The 18,337-nt window shown below is 43.5% G+C and overlaps 1 pseudogene across 1 annotated transcript; it reads left to right on the top strand.

Annotated features, from left to right (window-relative positions):
* The first annotated feature begins 3,957 nt into the window (after nt 1-3,957).
* LOC147449042 (isoleucine--tRNA ligase, cytoplasmic-like) lies at nt 3,958-7,819 on the top strand (annotated as a pseudogene). The gene is made up of 7 exons (XR_015189398.1): nt 3,958-4,779; nt 5,155-5,220; nt 5,304-5,447; nt 5,999-6,234; nt 6,315-6,480; nt 6,586-6,876; nt 7,548-7,819. The product of XR_015189398.1 is annotated as an isoleucine--tRNA ligase, cytoplasmic-like (transcript).
* Nucleotides 7,820-18,337: the final 10,518 nt, after the last annotated feature.

The raw sequence follows: 18,337 nt of genomic DNA, 5'->3' as shown, positions 1-18,337 counted from the left end.
TGTCCCTAGGGACATATGATCTCTCATTAGAATAGAGATAAACATAGGATCCTAGGACCAAAGAGTGGCCTAGTTGTTAATGTAAATGCTCTAAAAACGTATTTAGGTCATTCCAGGGAACCTACATGGTCAGCATAGTAGCCCTATGGGCCTAGGGCCACATAATCTCTCATTAGATTAGAGGGCAATTTATGTCCCTTGAGCTTGTACATTGGCGCCCTGAGGCCCTAGTGCCATATTGATATGATCTCTCATTAGAATAGAGGACAACCTATGGCCCTAGAGCCATAGAATCTCTCATTACACTAGAGGGTAGTCTATGGCCCTTGAGCTTACACATTGGCATCCTATGGCCCTATGGGCATATGATATCTCATTACAATAGAAGTCAGCCTATGGCCTTAGGGCTAGAGGGTGACCTAGGTGAGAATGTACCTACATGGGCACGATGGAATCCCTATGGGCCTAGGGCCATAGGATCTCTCATTATAATAAAGGTAAACCAGATTATACATTTACACTCTATGGCCCTAAGGGACAGAGGGTGGCCTAAGTGTCAATGTAAAAGCTCTCAAATAGCACTTAGTCCATTGAAGGGTGCCTACATGGGCACCATGGCAGTGTCAAAATCGAGGATGCAAAAGTGTAGAGACCAAGGGGAGTGAGCACGAGTGAGCACGAGAGAGAGAGAGAGAGAGAGAGAGAGAGAGAGAGAGAGAGAGAGAGAGAGAGAGAGAGAGAGAGAGAGAGAGAGAGTCTCCTGAACCAATCAACATTGGAAAATGAATAACTGAATGTGTCCTGAACCAATCAACCTTGGCAAATGAATAACTGAATGTGTATACAATGGAGGCAAGGGGTTTCTTATATAGAAAGTCCAATAAATTGCCCTACCCAAGACTTTGAAAAATGAGTAAAGTAAATACCTAAAGGACAAACTAAATAATGGGATTACATTGGGAAGTTCACTTGAGATGCCTAAATTTTAACACCCTCTCAGCAGCTCATAGTGGACATCAATAGTGAGACCAAGTCAATGAAGAAGCTACCATGTACACCCCAAAAAGTGGCCACCAACTGGATACACCTCCATGTTTCTCTCCTCAACTTTGTACCTGAAAGTACTGCCATCTTGAGCATCGGTTGCCTTTGTAGAAACTTTGAACTGTAGACCATACTATGTTCAATAATCCCTATTCGTGAACTGTGAACACATCACGTCCATAATATAAAACTCCAAGATAATGAATCTTTGGAACACATCCTGTCCATAATCTGACCACATCAACAATGAATTGTCTAGCCCATCCATAGTGTTTTAGACGTCTGATTGGTTCCCTACCAAATGCATGTGCATTGTCCGATCTACGGGTCCAAACAACAATAACTTGAACTCCAACACAATGGTTCAAGTTAATTATAAGGAGTAGTGCTTGCCCCTCCTTGCCACTCACAAGACTCTCTTTGGCTAAAGGTAGTGGTGACACCAATCTTCATGTGACTAGAAGGTGGGAGTCCGTGCCAGTGTAGTCACCACCACACCAGCAACCTCCTTATTGTCCTTCCCTGAGTCACTATCCCTGCTTTCCTCTTGTTGCTTGCTTTTACCTTTGTCCTTTGTAGAATCTCTATCTTTGCCTTTGAATTTACAATTTTTGGCCAAATGACCACGCTTTCCACATTTGTAACAACGGTACTTTGTCCTCTTTCTGGAATCCAAAGCAGCAAAGTGCTTCACCATGTGCTTCCACTCTCTCAGAAATCTGACTTTTGCCTTGAGTTACAAACACGACTTCCTCATCAATGAGAGAAGAGCTGAGATCATTAAATTCTAGCTTTTTCTTTGTGACTTTGTAGCCGTAGTGTCCTAGTCACTATTTCATACTCTTGAGGAAACTTTGTGAGAACCAAAGCGGATAACTGGGTACTTGTCAGTGCACTCTTCATAGCCAATAGTTGATTATGAATAACTTTAGTCTTCATAAGAAATGATTGGATGGAACTTCCTCGGGGAACATGGATGGAAAATAACCATCCAAGAAGGGTGACTGCTTGCATCGTAGAGACACGAATCAAACATACCTCTACGAGCTTGAACCACATTTCGTTGTCCGTCTTCAAGGTTTGAATAGCTAGAGAAAGGTCCTTTATAAGAGATTCTGGAATGGCCGACATTGCCTTCACATTAGCCGCATCCCAGTCGACACACAGTTTGAGATATTTGTCATCTTGCAGGCGGGTGTACCTATTGTAGGAATCCCATGCGGGACGAGGCTCCGAGCCGTCAACAACATCCCGTAAACCTTTCCATGAGAACCAAAGTTGCATAATCAAATTCCAATGAGCATAATTATTCCCATTCAATTTGTTGTTGGAGCTTGAGCAAGGGGGGGCCATGGTGAAGTTGCAAAGAACTAGTAATCTGGTACCTTCTCGCACTCCAAAACTAGCCGCACAAACCAAGCCAATCAATAAACTCCTCCAATGACCTTCTCCGGGGTTTTGCAATCCTCGTCTCCAAGAGCTACAAGATTGACACCAAGCCAATGCCCAAAGCCGATCTTTCATGCCCTCTCTTGATCCCGGGGGATTCACTATGGATTTCCGTATGGTAACACGTGAGTGTACAAGAGGGGGGTTTTTAGAGGTCATTCATAAGCGTATACAATAGGGGTAGCCCCCCATTATTTCATGCTCGTACCGTATGCATAAGGGAGGGGGGGGGCCTACCCCGCGGGGGGGGGGGGGGGGATTAAGTGGTTATGCCATAAGACACATACCTAACAAGCCAATTAAAGAATCTTTCACATGAGGGTGTTGTTCTTGGTATTTCAAAGAGTTAATTCACTCCACTAGCAAACTAAGATAGCTATATCAATGAGAAAATATGGTACCTCCCTGTCCTTTCCCTTAGCTAACATCTTTAAGACTTGTTCAACAAGCTTCTAGATTTGTTGGGGTTGATGCTACCATAAACTTGACTAATCTTCTTTTGTGTAGTCAGTAGGCATCAATATCTTGGACATTCAAATCCTCATTAGCCTCTTCAACATCATCATCATCAATACCACCGTCTACATAGCCTCTGTCTCCACATCTGCACCCTCGTCACTCTTCTCTTCTTCTTCTTTTATGCAAACTCAGTAGCAACACCAATGGCATGATAGAGAGCTTCTCCTGCACCCACGATACCAGCTTTACAACCATCATTGTAATCTATAATAAGTTTCCCAATCTTTGCCAATCAGCAGATGCAAGTTGAGGGTGTGTCTCTAGATTCAATGTCTGTCTCATGGAGTGCATTGATTGGAGGATATGTCCAACAAGGTTAGGGAGGGATATTGTTTGTCGCTTTGTGGGTGCCTTGGTCTTCATGTATGCCAAACGTGATGCACTTCATAAAGCACAAAAAGTGTTTGAGGAGCTTCCTATCGAGGATGTCATCTCTTGAAATGCACCTATTGCGGGGATATGCACAACTTGGGGAGGCCACGGAATGGAGACAAGGGTGGCAAGCATGGGGTTTCCCCTATTCCCAGGAGATGCAACCACTTTCACTTGCATATCGACAACATGGCAAATACCCAAAAAGTTATCTGCAAAGACGCATCTCGGCAATTGTCACAACCGTCACACACACATACACATGTATCGGTGGTAAGAGCGAGCAAGAGCTAGTAGATGTAACTTTGAGTAGTACCCTTTTTGGCGTGGGCAACACTGAATGTAAGAGCTGAGTCGCACCCTGTGCGAATGGGGGGAGTGGGATGAAGCAATTACCCAAGCTTAGTAAAGCCGCTTTCTCTGCCTCGATTGTAGAAGCCCTGCTACAATTCTATTAGAGCTACGAGAAAGGGAGGGGATACGCTATATTTCTACAGACTCCGCTTCTCCTTGTTTCTCGAACCATCTCGCCCAATCAAAATGGCCCAAGATTTTCTATCAATTTCGACCTTAGATATTCTACCGCTGGGTGCGACCTGAATCCCTATCTTCCCCCCACTGCCCCTACTCACACTGTGTGCGACTCGGCTCTAAAACCCTGTGCCAAGGTTCTCCATTTGTGGGAGGGGTGCAAGTTCTCCTCTCCCCGCCCTACGTAGACTGTTTCTCCATCGCTAGACCCCTACTCCCGCACAAGAACAGTTTCGCTCTTTGAGCCTCTCTCTCTCTCTCTCACACACACACACACACACGCGCGCGTGCACACACAATAAAATTTGTGTTGTGAGTAGCAGCATCGCCATGGAGGACGTGTGTGAGGGCAAGGACTTCAACTTTCCGCTACAGAAGGAGAAGGTCCTAGCCCTTTGGAAGAGGTTGGATGCATTCAAAAGACAGCTGGAGCTGTCTGAGGGCAAGCCCGAGTACATCTTTTATGATGGACCGCCCTTTGCAACAGGTCTCCCACATTGTGGACACATTCTAGCTGGGACAATAAAGGATATTGTTAAACGGTTTCAAACAGCAAATGGCTGCCATGTGACTCGCCGGTTTGGCTGGGACTGCCATGGACTCCCAGTTGAGTTTGAAATCAACCAAAAGCTTAACATCAAGAGCACCAAGGATGTGCTGAATATGGGAATTGATGTCTACAATGAAGAATGCAGAGCCATTGTGATGAGATATAGTAAAGAGTGGAAGACTGTCGTTACACATATGGGACGTTAGATTGACTTTGAGAATGACTACAAAACTTTAGATCCCCAGTTTATGGAAAGTGTTTGGTGGGTTTTCAAACATCTCTTTGATAAAGGGCTTATGTACCGAGGCTTCAAGGTATGCATTTAGTTATTAATGTCTGCAATCCTTACCGATTGGAGAATGAAGAGTGTTTTAAATAATTTATGGTTGTTTTTAATAGTGTGAGGGGGTAGTTTTGTATGCCTTCTTTTCCCTTACCAGTCTCTGCCTCGTTTTTTGTCATATTGCAGCGTGAATTTAGAATTAGTATTATGTTACCAACTCAAGGCCCTTCTGCAGAACTGTCTTTTGCATTGTTATTAACGATAATATTTAACCGAAGTTTAAGATCAAGTTTATCAAAAGTCCACGCCTTTATTACCAAATTTTAATAAATCCTTTTTTTTGTGTATCATGGAACTTTGTGAATTTTATATTTTAATGTAAGCGTTTCTATGTGTTTTGATGCAGGTAATGCCTTACAGCGTAGGTTGTTACACAACCCTTTCAAACTTTGAGGCGGGATTAAATTACAAGGTATGATCCTTGCACTCAATGCTGCAAATTCAGGGTCTTGCTCTTGTTTCACTATACATGGCCGCTTCTCCCTGCCTTTTCAGGATGTATCTGATCCTTCGATCATGATCAGTTTTCCATTGCTGGAGGATGTAGACGGAGCAGCAATGGTAGCTTGGACCACGACACCATGGAATCTACCAAGCAATTTAGCCCTTCGCGTTAATATGAACTTTACTTATGTTAAGGTCAGCCATGCAAATAATTGGTCGTTATAAATACCGTCTATATTGTTTCTCTTGCATTGTCAGTTCTTCAAGATGATGGCATTGAGTTGAGATTTCCTTACTCTTACCAAATTTTTTTGAAGTATTTATGTGCATAATGTGTTCCTATAGTCACTGGTAATCCTTAGAGCTTAGCTTTGCCCGACGTCAACTTTCTCGTCATTCACTTTATGAGCACACACCATGTATTTGGTCCATATGAAATATTTGTATTTGATAGCAATTATTCACTTGTTTATGCACAATCCCTTGTGGCCTTGGAAGTTCCTGCTTGCTGGTTCGAACCGCAAGTGCTCAATAATTGCTATCATTTTGAAAACCATAGTTCCTTTCATGATTTTATGGGCTTCCTATATTGCAGCTCTTCCAGGTTTCTTTGTGCTGGCAATGCACAATGAGAAGTGTAGTGAGCTGTAGATAAGTGTTTCCTACTGCAATATAACACTTTGATACTAATACTATTTCTAATCGCTAAATAATGAGATCTATAGTTGTGTCTATTTGCCTGCTAGGCTCAATGCAAGGTGACTGGGGCTATTTACATTGTTGCAGAGAGTCTTCTATCTTAGCTACCTGTTCGAAAAGGCAAAGTGCAGGTGCCAAATGGTGATGTCTCTAAGGTCATGTACACATCTGTCAACCGTGACAATCCCAAGTCTTCTGATAAAAAGTCTGGCGAAAAGAAGGCTGATTTGGGTAGCTATAAAATTTTGACTCGAATGAGTGGTTCAGAACTAGCTGGAAAAAGGTACACTGCATTAAGTTGAAGTTAGTGGTGTGATTGATCCTTATATTGTATAGCACTAACAAGGCACCATTTTTTTGCAGATACCAGCCTCTTTTTGACTATTTTTTGGAACTTTCTAGTGTAGCCTTTAAGGTACTATCAGATGAATATGTCAAAGAAGACAGTGGCATGGGCGTTGTACACTGTGCACCAGCATTTGGTGAAGACGACTATCGTGTCTGCTTGAATGAGGGCATAATTGATTCAGTAACCATTTTTTCCTCTATGTTGCTTACTCTGGAAATTTATTGTGTTGCCAGTTAGCTTTGTGCCCAAGGCCTTGTGATGTTATTGCTTGATGTCTGAATCCAGAGGAGTGAGGAGTCACACCTGCCGTCGTCCTACTTGCTGTTGCTGCCTTGACCTCAGAACTGTCCATCCTCGAGTGTATCAGCGGCGTTGCCAACCTGATGTGGTCTGAGTCTCCGACCTATGTGAGCTCAGAGCTATGTGGCAGCGGTGTCATTGTCCACTGTGTCCGACCTACGTGAGTTCAGAGGTTCTCTGTCCAGGTAGCAGCGATACAAGAAGTCGAGCGGCACTCTTCTAAGATGTGGGCAGGGAAGCGGGGAGGCTGGCCCAAGTTCCTCACAATTTCTACAGGTATCTGTATATTACAGCTCTTAAAATTGTGTTGTTGCTTCATGATCATGAGTTCACACCTCCTCGTGCGCCTTGCGATTTCTGGTGCTTGGACTCTGGAGCGGTCTACGCGTGCTGCTTCACTCTTGAGTCTTGACAGAGACCAGTTTACTCAAGTCTTGGGGTCTGCTGTCTTCACACTCGGCGCTTTTTCCACCGATGGGTCAGGCCTCTCCATCTCCGCAGAGTGGCTTAGGGGACAACGTGCAGGCTAGGAGCCTTCTATGTGGGTGCGGATGCTTTGCATCGTGTGTGTGGTAATCTCAAAGAAGAAATGTAGCTTGCACCACATGTATCGTCTTGGGGTCAGCTTGCTTCTAGTGTTGAGGTGGATGTAGGATCTAACAAACCTGTCGGGCACAGCTTTATGCTGATTGAAGAATACATGTGCTCTGTAGGTCCTAGCCATTACTTTCTCTGCATGCGTATTGCATCACCCGTGCCCTTTATTTAATTTAGGCTTTCCATAGTGCCTCAAAATGCACTAGCCAGCAGTGTTAACCACATATGATTTCAGAGTTTTATACGATTCAGTTATATTTGCCTGTTTGCAGTTTAAGGTCACGAAAGATGACTTTGGTGCGTGCTGCATGTTTTTTGACAACTGGCCAACTTTCTTACTTTATTTTCAGGGACTGGCTTTGATCCTCTTGGCCTTGAAGAGGTGCCTGAGATTTTTGAGCGACACAATGAGTCTGAGCTCATTCACTTCTGCAAATGGGCAATGCTTCCTGTGGTTAGTAAAAATACATTTTCCTTGATTGTAGGATCAGAAGTTAGCCGATTGAAATATGTCCTTGTCCTTACATTGAGGTATATTATTAGTTGTATGATGTCTTTGCATATGTATGGGGAACATGAATCAAAATGGAGGTTAGTGAATACAAGTCATTAATTGTTGATATATGATGGAAAGACTATAACTTTGAACTATGTACTCATGTATGAAGAATACTAATCAAAATCCAAATCTTTGAATAAATGGTGAAAAGATTGTTAGTGAATTCTAATTATTTAGTTATGGTTATTATTATGCTTGAAAGGTTGTTAGTGATGAATCTCGACTCCGATCTTAACGCATCGTCTAACCAAATGCTGTTCTTGCTTCATATCAAGAACACCAATCAAATCTAGATTTTTCAGTTCATTATCTTTGCAGAAATATGATAAAATCATTGTTAGATGAAGTTTTGTTACTCTGTAGCAAATGTGCTCTCTCTCTCTCTCTCTCTCTCTCTCTCTCTCCTTTCCCCCCATCACGGTTCCTTGGCTCTCCCCTGCACCGTCATGCAAAACACTCCATTGGCATGTATATGTTACGTACCATTTGATTAGAAATCCTTCTAACCGGCTTCTGAGCCTCATCCCTCATGCTAGGCGGCCTTGTTAGCCTTTTCTTCACTCGATGATCTAGTCCAACCTGCGAGCCTTTTTTTGCACTCAGTGATCTAGCTCAGCATGTGAGCATCTCTCTGCCTTGTTCGATCGTGGTATAGAAGCCTCATTGTTATCACTACTTGGTGGCCTATTAGATTATGCCTATTCATTTAGTTTCTTTTGCAAAGGTCATGCAATGTTGTGGACATTAAAGAGAAGATGAACCGAAAGCGGGTACGCCTGGATATGGATCGTAGCATAGGCATGGAGCAGACCAAAGAGATTTCAGTAGGCAGCAAGCTGTGTGTTGGAGATGCTTGGTCTCACAATTCCCATGGTTTTGGTGAGAGTCGCAAATAAGTGCAATGGAATTATAGCTGCATTAAAATGTCCAATGTCCATGCATTTCTTCAGTTTTTTGATGTAACATGCATTGACTTATGCCTCCTTGCATCTTTCCAATAGTGTATTGCTTGGCTGTTGTTTTTGTATGGAAATATCACATGATAGCTTCATCATAGCCACATGTTCTCCATTTGAAATTGCACTTGATGAGGATATTATATGGTAACTCATTTATTATTGACTCTAAGTAGGACAATTTAGTACTTTGGAAGCTTGTGAGTACAGCTCCGTATACAATTCTAGGTTCTAAACACTAATGAGCTTAGCTATTGTTTGGTTATGCGAAACAAAAATGGTGTGCATCTCTTTGTTGTATAGTGTATGTAGCTTCTCTTTCGAATGGTATTTTTCATTTCGTTTTGTCAGGCAAAAAGAGCAAAAGCATGTTTTTTTTTAAAAAAAAAAAGCATGTGCTTCTAAAATTGTTATGTTACTAGCATACGTAAAATAGCAGGTCATTACATTCCGTACGAAATCCGTATGAGCGGGGGATGGCTCATTGCGAGAACACCCGTATCTTGTCCGTATGTAGGGGGGTAGGTTAGCCTGCAAGATACAGTACATAGGGGGGTTTCTCTAATTTTGATGCACGCAGGTGACATCCCTCGTGCTCTTGATTCTTTCTCCCAATCCAAGGCTGCTCCTCGAATGGACACTCCTCAACCGGTCACCACTATTGCCTAGTGGAAAATCACAAGCACTCTCTCACTCCTCTGCCAGAAAATTGCGTTTCAAAATGCAGGACACAAAGGGCGGCGAGATCGTCGCTATCCATGGAATGCCCGACTCGGTGTCTCAAAACGTAGGTGAGAAGGAGGGGTCGCCAAGATGCTGCAGGGCAATGTTTAAAAATGTACCGGGGGGGGGGAAGGGAGGCACTTATCGATAGCTTTCTGAAACACTATCTGCAGGGGGGGACAATTGTGCTCTCAACCACGATGGAGAAGAGGGCGTTTTTCGACAGCGCTTGAGACATCGTTTTAAAATGAAAGCATGAAAGGGGGGGGTAGTGACACGGGGAGACAGGGAGGGAAAACACTGCCTTCTTCTCTTCTCCTCACAGTGTCGGCTCCTCCACCAAGGGCTTCAAGCCGTAAGCTCCGATATCATGTTAAAGTCAATGATGCAGAAGTGTAGAGACTAATGGGAGTCAACACAAGAGAGAGAGAAAGAAGGAGAGAGAGAGAGAGTCTCCTGAACCAATGAATATGTGGGATGGGTGTCTAATCTCACTCCTATCTTATTGCAAACGTAGCAAGAACCACAAATAAATTGTCAACCCATGGGACGAAGATGACCTGACTAGTGCATAGAGGCTACAAGAAGTTGTCAATCTCTTGAAAAGCAATCCAAAAGTGTAGAGACTAAGGGGAGTGAGCACAAGAGAGATAGAAAGAAGGACAGAGAGAGTCTCCTGAACCAATGAATATATGGGACGGGTGTCTAATCTCACTCCTATCTTATTGAAAACGTAGCAAGAACCACAAATAAATTGTCAATCCATGGGACGAAGCTGACCTGACTAGTGCATAGAGGCTACAAGAAGTTGTCAATCTCTCGCGGGGGGGGGGGGAGGGAAGGGGAAGGGAGGCACTTATCGATAGCTTTCTGAAACACTAACTACAGGGGGGGACAATCGCGCTCTCGACCACAATGGAGAAGAGGGCGTTTTTCGGTAGCACTTGAGACATCGTTTTAAAATAAAAACATGAAAGGGGGTTAGTGAAATGGGCAGCCAGGGAGGGAAAACACTGCCTTGTTCTCTTCTCCTCACAGTGTCGGATCCTCCACCAAGGGCTTCAAGCCGTAAGCTCTGATATCATGTTAAAGTGGATGATGCTGAAGTGTAGAGACTAAGGGGAGTGAGCACAAGAGAGAGAGAAAGAAGGAAAGAGAGAGTCTCCTGAACCAATGAATATGTGGGACGGGTGTTTAATCTCACTCCTATCTTATTGCAAACGTAGCAAGAACCACAAATAAATTGTCAATCCATGGGACGAAGCTGACCTGACTAGTGCATAGAGGCTACAAGGAGTTTTCAATCTCTTGGAAAGCAACAAAAAACTTGCATCTAACTAAAGCTACACTCAAACAACAGAAATCACCAAAAGCTAATCGCTCATCGGCAAACAATTCACATCCGCTACAGCATCAAATGACATCCAAACGTAACGAAACTTCTAGGACATGTTTATCCCAGTCGTTTTCAGCCAAGAATGCATATAAATGCTTGGCAATGATGCCCCAATACTCCGCCTATACTTAGTTTTTCATTTTTAAGTGTAAATTTCTACTTATGATGAAATTAGGCCGTGGGTCGGCGGCCCCAAAAGCTACAAAATATCGTGAAATGCTTACGTCAATGCGTAGAGCTCTTACCTGCGGTTGCAAAGCAGCAGACGCGACTGCAATGTGATAAATGGGAAGGGAGCAGAAAGCGCGAGAAGGAGACAAGTGAGTGCCGTTAGCTCACGCTGTATTTCATTATCCAAAAACTTATGAAAAACTTACAAAAATTGGCTTTTATACCTTAGCCAAGGTTTTTGGTGGTCAAAATTAATAATATGGGAGCTCTAACTAAAGACAGCTTGATACAATCTGGAAGCTTGTAGCCGCGGCTCATTAATTACAATTTTTATCCGGGAAATAGGAGCTACAATATTTCCAATTCATCAAAATAATAAGTTTTTTTACAATGAAAGCTCCGAAAAATGTGATCCAAGTTAGCTTGATGCTAACATAATAACTCAATGTGTATATAATGGAGGCAAGGGATTGCTTATATAGCAAGCCGAGTAAATTTTCCTACCCAAGACTTTGACAAATAAGTAAAATAAACACCTAAAAGACAAAATAAATAATGGGATCACATTGGCAAATTCACTTGAGATGCCTAAACTTTGACAGGCAAACCTATGTCCCTAGGGCCATAGGATCTCTCATTGGAAGAGAGGGAAACCTTTGGCCCTTGAGGTTACAAATTTACATTTTATCGCTCTAAGTCCATAGGATCTCTCATTAGAATAGAGAGAAACCTATGGCTCTAGGGCCATAGGGTGGCCTAACTGTCAATGTAAAAGCTCTAAAAGAGCATTTATGCCATTTAAGGGCACCTACATGGGTATCATGGTAGACCTACATCCCTGGTACCATAGGATCCTTCATTAGAATAGAGCACAACCTATGGTATTTGAATTTGTACATTGGTATCCTATGGCCCCAATACCATTGCATCTCTCATAAGAATAGAGGGAAATCTAAGGCCCTAGGGCCAAAGGATGGCCTAGGTGTCAATGTATATGATCTCAAAAAGCATTTAGACCATTCAAAGCCACCTACAGATGCACCATGATCGTCCTATGTCCCTAGGGCCATTAGATCTGTAATTGGAATAGAGGACAACTTATGGACTTTGAGCTTATGCATTGTCACCCTATGGCCCTAGGGCCATAAAACCTCTCATCAAAATGAAGGACAAACTATGGCCCTAGGATAGCGTGACCTAAGTGTCAATGTAAAAGCTCTCAAGGAGCATTAAAACCATTCAAGGGAACCTACATGGGAACCATGTTAGCTGTATGGCCCTAGGGCCATAGGATCTCTTATTACAATATGGGGCAACCTATGGCACTGGACCTTATACATTGGCACCCTATGACATAGGCCCATATGATCTCTCATTAGAATAAAGGGAAACATATGGATCTAGGGCTAGAGGTTGACCTAGGTTCAATATAAAATCTCTAAATGAAAATTTAGGCCGTTCAATGGCACCTACATGGGCACCTTGGGAGCCCTATGTCCCTAGGATCAAAGGATCTGTCATTGGAATAGAGGACAATATATGGCCCTTGAGCTTGTACATTGGAGACAAATGGCCCTAAGGCCATATGATCTCTCATTAGAATAGAGAGAAATATATAACCTACCTATGATCAACATCATGTGTCCTAGAGAACATAGGGAGAGCCCTTATAGCCCTAAACACATATAGCGCCAATATAGACATAATGGACATGGCCTATGAACTTTGAGAATAGCGGAATTAGGAGAATTAGAGAAAGAATTTTTGTGAGAGTACTTTGAGAACATAGAGGGTGAAATTATTTAGCGGTAGCAACTTAGCCATAATACTTAATTAACTTGGCATGAATAATAATTTTACAAGAGAGAGAGTTTAAAGAACTTCAACAGTTGGAGCCGGTCCCCTCTCCAATAGGCTTTTGTATTATAGATTCTCCCATTAAGAAAGACTTGGTACAATACGACCTTTGTATTGCTTGTGACCTAGGTGATGCAATGAAGATGGAAATATTCATGCATCACGAGCATAACATAGACTTTGTAAAAAGCATTAACCATCCCCAGCTTCAATCCCAAGGCCTCAAACACCTTCAAAGGTGGAGAGAGCTAGAAGAGAATGAGGGTAGGGAAGAGGAAGAAGAAACATCCATAATAGCATACTAATGGATATGGAGAATATGGAAAGCTTAAGCATTGAAGCATGGCTCTTGGTTAGATTTGCATTCCATATCCAAGAGTGTTGGTGTAGGCTCTCAACTTCTCTAGTATCTTGGAGAAGGAGATGGAGCTCTTGAAAATTGCACTTCACACAATGAGTGTGTGTGTGTGTGTGTGTGTGTGTGTGTGGGGGGGGGGGGGGGGGTTGACCCCCTTCTTCTAGCTCAAGATGAAAGCTCATTGGATCCCTGCAAGGCTGGCCAATCACATATAGAGTGCATATCAAGAAAGCACGCTAGCCTTGGGACACAAGTGTCTCCCTTTCACCTTTGAGAGAGAGGTCTTGATAGTGCATCAAAAATGGATTTGATTAACTAAATTATCATTGGATCCCTGAGAGGCCAACCAATAGGCTTTAGGAACACTATGAGGGAAACATGAAGAGGAGCTTGACAAGTGTCCTATTTTCTTTCTTTATACCAAGCTTGCCTTGTGTGAGGGTGTGTGTGTTCTCTCTCTAGCTCCTACAAAGAGGGCTCGCCCCCTCATGAGTAGGGATCATGTTGACTTTGTGGAACACCTTAACTCCTCAAGCACCTTAGTCATGGAGAAAAGCACCTTAGCCATGGAGAATCTTAGCACCTTAGTCATTAAGCACCTCAAGGACCTTAGTCAACAAGCACGACAAGGACCTCAAGTGTCTTAGTGAGCAAGCACAACAATCCATTAGGAAGAGGATGGGGTCTAGGAGGGCCTCTTTATTTGCCAAGAGATTATGGAGGTGATTAACATTTGGATGAATAGATACATGCCATGTGTGGTGGGTGTGTAAGAAATGTGTAAGAATGGTCAAAGGATGCACTTTTCCCCCCAAAAAGGGGGAAGACAAATTTATGATTTTTGGACTTCCATAACTCCTACATGTGATCTCCAATTTGAGCGGAGATTATAGATCTAAAATCTACACACCAAGCTCTTTCCATAGATATGTTACATGATATACTTTTGCGAGTTAGATTTCAAATTTCATTTTGGGGGGAAAATTTGAATTCAAATAAAGTAGCCGTTTTACCTACTTGAATTCAAAAGTTGTCCTTTGATTGATTTCTTAATACTAAAGGTTTGACTTCCTTAAACTGCCAAATAAAGAGGCCCTCCTAGACTCCATTCTCTTCCTAATGTTGAGCCGAGTTCCCACCTCAAGACCAGACCTAGATTGTCTAAGGCCAAAGGACTTTTAACACTAACCATTGGAGGTATATAATCTCCATTAGCTAGCCTTGCTCTTTGACAAATCATCTCTCATTTGGACCCCTTTATAATCTTGGCCCCGTGTTGAGATAGATTCATAAGCACAAGTCTATATTCTAACGCTTGGCGATTGTGCCACCCTAGATCATCGAGATGGAAGCGGATGGCCATGAAACTTTGTAGGGGAAGGTAAAGCACTCAAATCACCACCCTTGCAAAGTTTTAGGGGCCACACAATCAGTCTTAATGGTCTACTATGGCACAACCACCAGTTTTTGACCATTGGACACTTAGCGAAGCCAAAACAAAAACATTGGAAATTTTGCCACCCTAGACTGACGAGACGGGAGCGGATGGCCATGAAACTTTGCAAGGGTAGGGAAAGAATCTAAATCCCCACCCTTGCAAAGTTTCATGGCCATCGCAATTCATCTTGATGGTCTACGGTGGCATAATCGCCAGTTTTTTATCATTGGGCCCTTAGCGAAGTCAAAATAAAAACAATGATGATTGTTTCACTCTAGACCGACAAGACAAGCGCGGATGTCCATGAGACATTGCACGGGTAAGGAAAGCATTCAAATCCCTACCCCTGCAAAGTTTCATGGGAATCGCAATCCGTCTCAATGGTCTTCTGTGGAAAACCGCCAGTTTTTTACCATTGGGTCCTTAGAGAAGCCAAAACAAAACCAATTGGCGATTGGGCCACCCTAGGCAGACGATACAGGAGCGGATGGCCATGAAACACTGCAAGGGTAGGAAAGTCACCTAAATCCCTATCCCTACAAAGTTTCATGGCCTTTCATAATTAGTCTCGATGGTGTATGGTGGCACAGCCGCCAGTTTTTTACCACTGGGCCCTTAGCAAAGCCAAAACAAAAAAATTGGCAATTGTGCCACCCTAGACCGATACGGGAGGGGATGGCCATAAAACTTTGCAGGGGTAGGTAAAGCACTCAGATCCCCGTCCTTGGAAAGTTTCATGGGCAACGCAATCCGGCTCGACAGTCTACTATAGCACAATCGCCATTTTTTACCATTGGACACTTAGGGAAACCAAAAAAAAAAAGGCGATTGTGCCGTCCTAGACGAACGAGATGGGAGCAGATGGCCATGAAACTTTGCAGGGGCAAGAAAAGCACCTAAATCCCCACCCTTGCAAAGTCTCATGTGCAATGCAATCTGTCTCACTAGGAGACAGTGGCACAATCGCTCGTTTTTTACCATTGGGCCCTTAGCAAAGCCAAAACGAAAAAATTGGCGATTGTGTCATCCTAGACCGACAAGACAGGAGCGGATGGACATGAAACATTGTAAGGGTGGAGAAAAAACCTAAATCCCAACCTCTACAAAATTTCATCGTCATCATAATCCGTCTCGACGATCTGTAGTAGCACAATCATCAGTTTTTTACCGAGACGTCTACGGTAGCACAATCGTCAGTTTTTTACCATTGGGCCCTTAGCGAAGCCAAAACAAAAAAACTGGCGATTGTGCCATCCTAGACCGACAAGGCGAGAGAGGATGGACATGAAACTTTGCAGGCGTAGGTAAAACACTCAGATCCCTGCCCCTACAAAGATTCATGGCCAACGCAATCCGTCTTAACGGTCTACTCTGGCACAATTGCCAATTTTTGACCATTGGGTACTTAGCGAAGCCAAAACGAAAAAAATTGGCGATTTCGCCACCCTAGACCGATGAGACAGGAGCAGATGGCCATGAAACATTGAAAAGGTAGGGAAAGCACCTTAATCCCCATCCCTCCAAAGTTTCATGGCCATCGCAATCTGTCTCGGCGGTCTACGGTGGCATAATCACCAGTTTTTTACCATTGGGCCCTTAGCGAAGCCAAAACAAAAAAAATGGCAAGATTGTGCCACCCTAGACCGACAAGATGGGAGCCGATGGCGATGAAACATTGCTCGAGCAAGGAAAGAACTTAAATTCCCTCTCCTACAAAGTTTCATGGACATCGTAATCCGTCTCGATGGTCTACTATGGTACAATCTCGCCAATTTTTGATCATTGAGCCCTTATCGAAGTCAAAACGAAAAAATTGGCAACTGTGCCACCCTAGACTGACGAAACGGCAGCAGATGGCCATGAAACATTGCAAGGGTGGAAAAGCACCTAAATCCCCTCCCCTACAAAGTTTCATGGACATCGTAATCCATCTCGACGGTCTAAAGTGGCATAATCGCCAGTTTTTTTATCATTAGGCACTTAGCGAAGCCAAAACGAAAAAATTGGCGATTATGCCAACGTAGACTGATGAGACGGGAGCAGATGGACATGAAACTTTGCAAGGGTAGGTAAAGCACTTAAATACTTACCCCTGCAAATTATCACGGGCAATGCAATCCGTCTCGACGGTCTACTATGGCAGAATCGCCAGTTTTTCACCATTGGGTACTTAGCAAAGCCAAAATGAAAAAATTGGCGATTGTGCCACCCTAGACAAACGAGACCAGAGCGGATGGCCATAAAACTTTCAAGGGTAGAGAAAGCACTTAAATCCCTTCCCCTAAAAAGTTTCATGGGCAACGCAATCCGTCTCGATGGTCTATTGTGGCACAATCGCTAGTTTTTTATCATTGGGTCCTAAGCGAAGCCAAAACGAAAAAATTGGTTGTGCCCCCCTAGACCGATGAGACAGGATTGTATGGCCATGAAACATTACAGGGCTACTAAAATCACTTAAATGATTGTCCTTGCAAAGTTTCATGGCCATCGTAATCTGTCACGATGGGCTACGGTGGCACCATCGCCAATTTTTTACAATTGGGCCGTTAGCGTAGCCAAAACAAAAAAATTGGTGCTTGTGCCACCGTGGACCAACGAGACGAGAGTGGATGGACATGAAACATTGTAGGGGAAGGGAAGGCACCTAGATCCCACCCTTGCAAAGTTTCATGGGATTCGCAATCTGTCTCGTGGAAAACTTCTCTTACGGCCTTCCCCTAACAAGGGGGTTTCCCCCGTTTGCCGGCCCGTGGGTCATGGTTCTTCGGGGGTTTGTTGGCCCGCACCGGATTGTGTACAACTATAGGATAGTGGTGCTCGGTTGAGATGGGAACGGGGCAGACCGCGGTGCGAAGGACGGGTGAGGTGAGGCGATGAGTTCCCCACACCCCTCTTGTGACGTTAGGATGCAACCCTCCATCGACGGGCTTAGCTACTTTCGGGCCGTTTTCAGGTCTAGCGGGGCTCAAGGTGCTCGGGGGAGCCGATAGGGCTTGATAGGCGATGAGTGATGGTGGACCGTGTCTAGGGCCGAGGCAACGAATACGGTAAGCTCCTTCCTGGGCCGTGGTGTGATCAAGGAGCACGGTGGAGGTTTTCTTCGCCACGAGCTATGTGCAGCTTGTATTGATATGGAAGGTCCCGAACCCATGTGCATAAGTAAACCAAAAGTTATGTGCAGCTCGGGGGAGCCGATAGGGCTCGATAGGCAATGAGTGATGGTGGACCATGTCTAGGGCCGAGGCAACGACTACGGTAATCTCCTTCCCGGGCCGTGGTGTGATCAAGGAGCACGGTGGAAGTTTTTTTCGCCACGAGCTATGTGCAGCTTGTATTGATATGGAAGGTCCCGAACCCATGTGCATAAGTAAACCAAAAGCTATTTTTAAAAAATCTTTCTTTTTGTGATCCAATAATGATATTTCAAATAAATAGAATTTAATTATTAATTTATACTTTAAAAAAAATAAAAAATAACATAAAAATATATTATTTTTTTGCTTAAATTACCACGTAAACAATTAGGTTGAGATATCTTGATTTTTAATTTATTTACACTATTTTAAAAAAATGACATGGCTATTGAGGTGGCCATGCATGAATGACTAGGTCATCCATGTGGTAAGCTCATGTGGATGATTGATGACATGGAATGCATAGGTGGAAAGATGAGGTGGTGGAT

The sequence above is a fragment of the Adiantum capillus-veneris genome, chromosome 10, assembly GCF_014529385.1.
Source record: "Adiantum capillus-veneris isolate H3 chromosome 10, ASM1452938v2, whole genome shotgun sequence".
NCBI lineage: Eukaryota > Viridiplantae > Streptophyta > Polypodiopsida > Polypodiales > Pteridaceae > Adiantum > Adiantum capillus-veneris.
This window is presented reverse-complemented; position numbering and strand designations above follow the sequence as displayed.